The sequence below is a fragment of the Gracilinanus agilis genome, chromosome 1 (assembly GCF_016433145.1).
Source record: "Gracilinanus agilis isolate LMUSP501 chromosome 1, AgileGrace, whole genome shotgun sequence".
NCBI lineage: Eukaryota > Metazoa > Chordata > Mammalia > Didelphimorphia > Didelphidae > Gracilinanus > Gracilinanus agilis.
The window spans coordinates 219173612-219182854 of NC_058130.1; positions in this window are offsets into that span (position 1 = coordinate 219173612).

Here is a 9243-nt window from a genome sequence, read left to right on the forward strand (position 1 = left end):
TGAGGAATTTGCTCATTTTGGATTTTTTAAATCTGTAAAGCACATAACATTCTGAGTGAGGTTACATGCCACATAAATTTCAAGATACTGCAGTTTAATAAAAAAAAAAATTTAAATTTAAACACTAATTTTTGTCCAGTGGCTTTTCTGAATTATCTTAATAAAACAATTCTGAATGCATATTATAAGGCCACTCTTGGGAGGTAGGACTGGGTTCAAATCCTGATTCTGCCATGTACTTGTTTAATGTGATGTTAACAGAACTCTCCCAAAGCCTCAATTTCCTCATCTACATAGTGAGATTTGACTGCATGACTTTTGAGGTTTCTTCTTGCTATCCATCAATGATAGATAATCTGTGAAATAATATGTCTAATCAAAAATTAAATATATCTTAAAACTAACCCATGTACAAAAAGCATAATTCATGTGTTCCAGGAGATACAACTAATAATAGATGCACTTAAAATGTACATGTTAATACTGTTAAAACCAGTAGGCATTTTTGGATAAGTGAAATAACCAATTGAAAGATAGTTTTGTTCTTAGAAAATCAAGCTAAATAAGCATAGGAGTGTTTTTCTGGACATTGGCATATTTTACATATATTTAGAGACAAAGGAATTTACGAATCTATTTTTTATTACAAAGCCTGTCCAACATTCAGGCCATACATCAAAATTTCCACGGAGTGCTAACATCAGATTTCAATGCAATGACTGAAGTCAGAGTTGAAGTGAATTAACTTTATTTTTAAAAAATATACAGAAGTGACAATGTGCAAACATCAAATTAAGCAAGACCAGTTAAAACAGTATAAACCTCATTTATAAAAACAGCATTTCTCAATTTTCACAAAGTGAAAACTGCAAAAACAAAAAAAGAAGCCATATGTTTGAAATCAGTTTTCATTAACCTTGAAAGCAAATTTGCTTTTTTTTTTTTTTTACCATATTCTTCAAACCACAAGCCCAGGAAACATTGGCTATCCCATCACACTTTACAAAGCAGTTCAGATACTTGATCAAATAAAGCTATTATACAAGACATTTACATTAGAAAATGAAAAGGAGGGATAGGAAAGCTGGGTTGTGTTGTTCCACTTAAAGATAAACTACTCCACAGTTAGGGCATTTTTGCCTTCTCAAAGCAAAACAGCAGATAATTCCAATGGGAAACAAGAGAATGGCCAAGATGATACCTAGGCAGGTAAAGGATTCTTCCAAAACACCAACTCTGTCAAAAAGGAAAAAAAAAGTTAGACATTACAAGACAGTTTGGTTTAAAAGTATTGTTGACAACTTGCTATAAAACTTTCTGGATAAAAATAACCATTTTTCAGATGGAGGAATTAAGGTTCAGGTCACTTATTTGACTTGCTTCTACTTTTTCCTGAATAAACCAAGGTGCATAAGAGAGAAAAGGCAAGTAGTTGGACATAAAGTAAATATCCGTTACTATAATATATGTACACTCATGGAGTTAGGGGTGCAGGACCCTACAAATATGAAAAACCATAAATAACAAATTCTGATCTATTTACTTAACCCATAAAACAACACACTGCACCCATAAAAAAGGTGCAGTTTCTATGTGAGAGAGATCAGTATCTTGCATGCTATGGAGTCTTCAAAGCTGCTAATGTAACTATAGCAACCGCTTCAAGGATTTACCATCCACAAAAAAGTACAAAATACAATGATCACTGCAAGAGAAAAACTTGACAGTCTGGATGTGTTCCCAAAGAGTATGAAGCCCATAATACGCTGAAACTTTTAACCAAATTTAAATTTTTATAATAAACTTATGTATGTATGCTTATATCTGATAAAATGATAGTAATAGATCAATAATATAGAATCTTCATTTATGACTTATTAAATTTTCTTTACATTTTCCTTACATATGTGCACCATCTGTAATTTCCCACCACCAATCTCCAAAAACTCCCATTTATCAATGGCCAACCCACAAACCAAAGTCATGATGCTGCCCACAAATATTGAGGGATTATTTTGTGGGGTACCCTGAGATTTCCTGCAAGGATTTCACCTACAAATTGAGCAACAACAACTTGTGGGTCTATAGTGAAGTGATAGTTATACTCTAAAGAGCCACTTCTGTCCATAGGCTAAGTAGGTGAATGCCACTAACTGCAGCTGCTCTCAAAACAGTTTCTAGACAGAGTTCAAACTTATTGCAAGTCAATTACTATCCAAGAGTTGATGACCAGACTTCTTGGGCAAGGCAACAAAAAAGGGAAATAAGAGAAACTAGGTTTTCTCCCTCCAACAAGACAAGGAACATGAGAAACGAGATTAACTGACATCCTCAACCTACAAACAACTTCTATTACTGTTTTGCTATAGTTATCTGCAAGAGGAAGAATTAATTGTGAATTAATAATCAAGAAAGAAAAAAAATTACAAAAAACAAAAAAAGTTGTCTCTGAAGAAATTAATGTTTTGACTGCCATTTCTCATATTCGCCTCCCACCAACCCACCCCTTTCCTTATTTAATAAAGCTATTATCACTCATATTTTTGCCTGGTCCCAGATTTAAGTTTACCTCAAAGTCCACTAAAGAAGGATGAGACCAGGATTCTCATCCCAAGTCAGACCTTCACTGTCTTCACAAACTATCTGGCCCCTTCCAGGGCTAAAATGGCATAATTATGTAAAAGAATTCTTCCCTGATCTGGGTCAAACCAAGACTTGATGTTGTCAGCTTGGGGAAAGACTCCAGGGACCCCACTACTCAGAAGTGGCAGAAAAGCAACCTCATTCTAATCCACTTGGCCTGAATGGAACCTTACAAGAGCTTAAAATGCATATTATCATACTCTCCTGATTCCTAGGTTTAATAAAACTTGTCCTTGAACTAGGGAAGTAGACCATGTGCATATCACAGGTTTTTCAGAACCATTGTCATTTAGCTTTGGTCTCCTCTCCCTTTGTTCAGCAGAACTTGCAGCCTTTTTTTTTTTAAGGCTTTTTATCTCAAAAGGAATAGTTTTAATTTCTTGAGCACTTAATAAGACATGCTGCTGTAGGTTTCTACATTCCTGAGATAAAACTTCTATTCTAAATTAAATATCAAACTTGCCCGTGTCTTCTGCAAAAAAAAAAAAAAAAAAAAAAAAAAAAAAAAAAAAAAAAAAAAAAAACTCCTGATCATCCACCCCAACCTGTTATTCCATCTATCCTGCCTTTTGTGGCTAAATTCCTTGAGAAGGCTGATGACTGGAAATAGGTATGGCCATCACTTCCTCCACTTCCACTCTCTTCTTAATGTTCTACAGTCTCCTTTCCAACCTCATCATTCAATTGAAACTGCTCTCTCAAAAGTTGGCAATGGTGTCGATCCACTGACCCGCTCTCAATCCTCCTCCTGATCTCCCTGCAGTATAACCTGTTAACCACCTTCCCCCTAAGTTTTCCTGACACCACCCTCTACTGGTTCTCCTCTTCAGTACTGATTTGACTTCTCTGTTTCCTTTGCTAGATTCTTCATCCAGGTCATTCATGCTAACCCTGGGTATCCCCTAAGGCTCTGTCCTAGGCCCTCTTCCCTTTCCCTCCATACTATTTCATTTGGTGATCTCATCGGCTCTCTAAGCTGATGATTCTCAAAATGTACTTATCCAAGCCTAACCTCTCTGCTGATCTCCAATCTCACATCTCCAACTAAATGTCCCATACATATTGAAAACAAACATTTCCAAAACAGAACTCATTCATTTTTACCTCCAAACCTTCTCCCCTTCCATACTTCCCTATTGCTACTGAAAACATCACCAGGATACTCCCAGGAAATCCACACCTCGTCCACTCAGCTGTCAAAGTGATCTTCCTACAATTCTGACCAACTAATGCCATCTATCTCTCTCTCTCTCTCTCTCTCTCTCTCTCTCTCTGTCTCTCTCTCTCTCTGTCTCTCTCTCTCTCTCTCTCTCTCTCTCTCTCTCTCTCTCTCACACACACACACACACACACACACCCCTAAACTCCAGTGGATTCAGGATCAACTAACTATAAAATCTTTTCCTAAACTAGTCTCTTTGTTTCACCCCCTCGCACTCCAAACTCCATCTCTCTCCTATAAGCATTTCCACTGGTTATCTCATGCACAGAATGCTCTTCTCCCTTCTCCTCTCTGACTCTTGGCTTCCTAGCTAAAATTCCCAACTTCCAGAGGAAGTCTTCTTAACTTCTTAAGAGTCCTTCTTAACTCTAGTCCATCCTTCTGATGATTATTTCCTACATACCCTGTGCATAGCTTGTATCGTTATTTATTTGTGTGTTGTCTTCCCATCCCCCAGATCATGAGCTCCTTGAGAACAGAATCTAATGAAGCTATGTTTAACTTTCTATCCTCAGCACTAGCACAGAGCCTGGTACAACACAATAAGCACTTAACAGATGTTTACTGATTGACTTACCTTTTTTTTTTTTTTTTTTTAAATGCAGGTGTTGTTTTTTTTTAAACCCATACCTTCCATCTTGGAGTCAATACTGTGTATTGGCTCCAAGGCAGAAGAGTGGTAAAGGTAGGCAATGGGGGTCAAGTGACTTGCCCAGGGTCACACAGCTGGGAAGTGTCTGAGGCCAGATTTGAACCTAGGACCTCCCATCTCTAGGCCTGGTTCTCAATCCATTGAGCTACCCAGCTGCCCCCTGACTTACCTTTTGAGACCCCCCCTAAGGCTGTCTTCGTGAGGAAGCTAGTGGAATTATCAATGAACTAAGAGTAATAAAGACCTAGTTTCAAATCCTGGGTCTGCAATTAAGACTAAGCTAGTTACTAAGTTCTTTTACATCTCTGTTACTCCTGCTTTGATGAACCTCACAGTTGTGAGACTCAAGATGGCAGACACATCAAAGAACTTGTGAACTATAAAATGCTATGCATAAAATTAGAATAACCCTAGAGTTGTTCTATCACCTATCACCTATCAGATTGGCACAGAAAAGTAAAATTACAAATGTTGGAGGGGATGTGGGAAAATAGGGGACACCAATGCATTGTTGGTGGAGTTGTGAACCAATCCAATCATTTTAAGCAACCATCCAATCAGCAATTTGGAACTATGCCCAAAAGGCTATAAAACTGTGCACACCCTTTGATCTAGCAATATCACTACAAGGTGTGTACCTCAAAGAGATCAGAGGAAAGGAAAAGGACCTCTTGTGTACAAAAATATTTATAGCAACTCTTTTTGTAGTAGCAAAGAATTGGAAATTGAGGGAAACTGGAGAATGGCTGAAAAAGTTGTGGTTTATAATTGTGATGGAATACTATTGTGCTATAAGAAATGATGAAGTGGTTCCAGAAAAACCTTAGACTTACATGAACTGATGCAAAGTAAAGTGAGAAAAGCCAGGATGAGAAACAGCAATATTGTACAATAATCAACTGTGAATGATTTCACTATTCTCTGCAATACAATGATCCAAAACAATTCTGAAGGACTTATGATGAAAATTGCTATTCACAGCCAGAGAAAGAACTGATGCTGTTGAATACTTTTTTTTTAACTTTTTTGAATTAATCTTGATTTTTTTTTGGTCTGTGTTTTTGTTTTGGAACATGGCTAATATGGAAATGTTTTGGCATGATTACACATGTATAATCTATATCATATTGCTTGCTTTCAGGATGGTTTTAGAAAAACCTGGAAAGACAACATGAACTAATGCAAAGTAAACAGAACCAAGAAAAGATTATACACAGTAACAGCCAGTATTGTCAACTGAGAATAAAAGCTATTCTCAGCAATACAATGATCCAAGACAATTCCAAAGGACTTAAGATGAAAAAGCTCTCTATCTCCAGAGAAAGAATGATAAAGTCTGCAAATCAATGCACTTTTTTTTTTAATTTTATATTTCTTGGGATTTGGGGGGGGTGTCTGTTTTCTTTCACAACTAATATGGAAATATTTTTAAAAGAATGTTGGGGGCAGCTAGGTGACTCAGTGGATTGAAAAACCAAACTAGAGACAGAAGGTCCTGGGTTCAAATGTGGCTTCAAACATTTCCTAGTTGATCCTGGTTTCCTAAGTGATCCTGGGCAAATCACTTAACCCCCATTGCCTAGCCCTTACTACTTTTCTGCCTTAGAACTAATACACAATACTGATTCTAAGACAGAAGGAAAGGATTAAAAAAAATGTCATGGGGCAACTAGGTAGCACAATGGATAGAAAGAGCACCAGGTCTAGAGTCAGGAGGACCTCGGTTCAGATCTGGCCTGACACTTACTAGCTCTGTGGCCCTGTCACTGTATGACCACTTAACCCCAACTACCTAGCCCTTAGTATCAATTCTAAGACTGAAGGTAAGAGGGAGGAGGGGGGTTAATGCTAAATAAGATAAGTGAAGCAAAACGTAAACCCAACTTTTATAACTTTTAATTATTAATGGATTAAACATTCCAATAAAATAAAAAGCAATAAAAAATGATAAGGAAAAAAATGCTATATGCATATCTGAGAGACAGTTATAAAGCCAATTTTGTTCAATTATCATAAGTCTAGTTGATTAAAAAAAAAAAAGAATTTGTAGTACTGAGTAACAAAGAAACCTTGGAGGTGAACTTATTAAATCACCAGTTTCACATAGTACATATAAGATGGTGCATTATTTCCAGAGGCCTAAATAAACACTTCCTTGTGAGGAAAATAACCCAGGATAAATCCAGGGCAAAATCTCATCTTCAAACCTGGAAGTCTTAGTTGATAGTTGCTAATATGGATGGATCCATAGCATGACTGGTATCTTAATGGGGGGAGGAAACATGAGGACACCCAAAAGGAATGTCAGACCAATTTAACTATTACTGGGAAGAACTTGGACAACTTCCAATTCATTTTTTTTTTAAACTGCTGCCACCCAAAGGCTGTGGTAAAACAAATCCATATTTGTGTTGGCAAATAATTAATGACCCCAGACATTAAAAGGGATAGGGAATACCTAGCCCCTGGTTAAAGTTATACATGTTAGTTGCCTCCCAAACACCAAACTGATAATTACTATACTATGGTAGTGGTTTTTTTGCATGAGGAAGATGAGAGAACTTGAAATTTTATTCAAATTCTCTCATTGCTTTAAGGGTTCAAAAACCAGCCAAAAGTTTGTCTGTAAATGGCTAGTTTCTACTCAGATGGTAAAACTCATGTGGATTTCATTCAACAAGCAATTTTTTTTAACATGAATTAAGTGCAAGGTATTATTCTTATGTGCTGGGGATACAAAAATAAACAATTCCTGCCCTCAAGAAGCATCTCTACTACTGAATTTAATTAATGATCAAATCTACAAGAATGCCAAGTCAAGTAACCTGCCAACTTGATATAGGTAATTACTAGTTTTTTTCCCAAAAAAGGACAGTGACTAATAAGAATAATGTTAACTTGGATCATTCTACCATGGATCTTTCCTCACTTCAATATGGAATCTTCCAGATTTTTGGAAACATTAACAGTTACAAAAATAAGAAAAGTCACCATCAAAAACAGAATCTCAAAGACAAAGTTGGAAAGGAACCTTAGAAAGGATCCCTTCCAAACCGTTCATTTAACAATTAGGAAACCAAGCCCTTAGGCTAGTTAGTGACAAAGAAATGGTTAGAACCTAGTTTTCTGGTCTCCCTTACTATGCTATGTTGCATTTCACTTCCTATTTTCTACTTGGGAATTATTTTCCTCATCTGTATAATGACAGGTAACCTCAATGATCTTTTATCTATACATGAACCAGATAATTTAAAAGAGCAGGAGGCTAAGTGGTATAATGGATAGAGGACTGATCAGTATTCAAATCTGGCCTCAAACACTTTCTAGCTATATGACCCTGGGCAAGTCATTTAACTGTGTTTGTCTAGCCTTTGTTCTTCTGTTAGCGTTATTAAGATAGAGACTACAAGTTTTTAAAAATAAAATATTTTAACATAATTCAGAAAAAGGATGTAAGTTTTAGACAAAGTCCCAAGCATTTATCTATTAAGACAGTTAACTGTTAAATAATGTTTTTGGTTTTTTTTGGTTTTTTGTTTTTTTTTTACCCTTGTACTTCAGTGTATTGTCTCATAGGTGGAAGATTGGTAAGGGTGGGCAATGGGGGTCAAGTGACTTGCCCAGGGTCACACAGCTGGGAAGTGGCTGAGGCCGGGTTTGAACCTAGGACCTCCTGTCTCTAGGCCTGACTCTCACTCCACTGAGCTACCCAGCTGCCCCTTAAATAATGTTTTGAAGAAATTGCACAGATCTGAGAAAGGAATTCTGACCCTTTAGAAAGCTCAAGATTCCTCTGGTGAACAAAATGTTTTTAAGATACAAATTATTCTCAAGCCTTTTACATCATCTCCTTGATATCTCCCCTCATCTCCCTTTTTGGATTATTTTAATGCTCCTTAACACTTCCAGACTGTGTAAAGGAGAAAAAGAGAAGGGGAGAGGGAGAGAAAGCAACTAAATGAATTCACATTCTTGATATTTTTTTCAGCTTTCTTTCCAAAGATTTTCCCTGTACAGAAGGTTAAGTTACTTGGTCCAAATGGCCTTAATTATCAACAATGAAATGAAAAGAACATTGGATTCCAAGTGGCCACTAACTAGTCCCTTTATTTTCTAAACCTCTGTTTCTTCTCCATAAAAATGAGAGTGATATTCAGAGGCCTCATTTTAGAATTGAGTATGGGTTAAGTCCCACCTCACTAGGAAGAACCTGATGTTCTACCCACAAAGGAAAGAAAAGTTAGTTGAAATCAAAGGTTGTTTAACCTTCTGTGCATCATGGACCCTCTTCTTAGGCAGTCTAATGAAACCAGTAGGCTTTCCAGAATAATATTTTTAAATTCTGAAAACTAAGATTTTAAAGGAAACAATTATATTGAAATAAACATGTTATTTTTTATGCATGCAAGTTCACAGACCTACCTTCTCCCAAATCTACTCACAGAACCCTTGGAAATCTGTAGAACCCAGATCACAAGTCCCTAATCTAGTTGGTGATTTACTTTATTTTTTTTGTTTACTACAAGTCATTGAGATCTAACATACTATGGACAGTCTATCATGCATATTAAGGTATATAACACCTGGATTCTATTGGTGGTAAACTGTGTTCCAGTCTCAGCTATGCCCCAAACTAGCTATGAAACCACAAGCAAGTCACTGTAATTTTCCCCAAGCCTCAGTTTCCCTATCTGCAAAATCAGGGGATTGGTCTACAGAAGCAAAG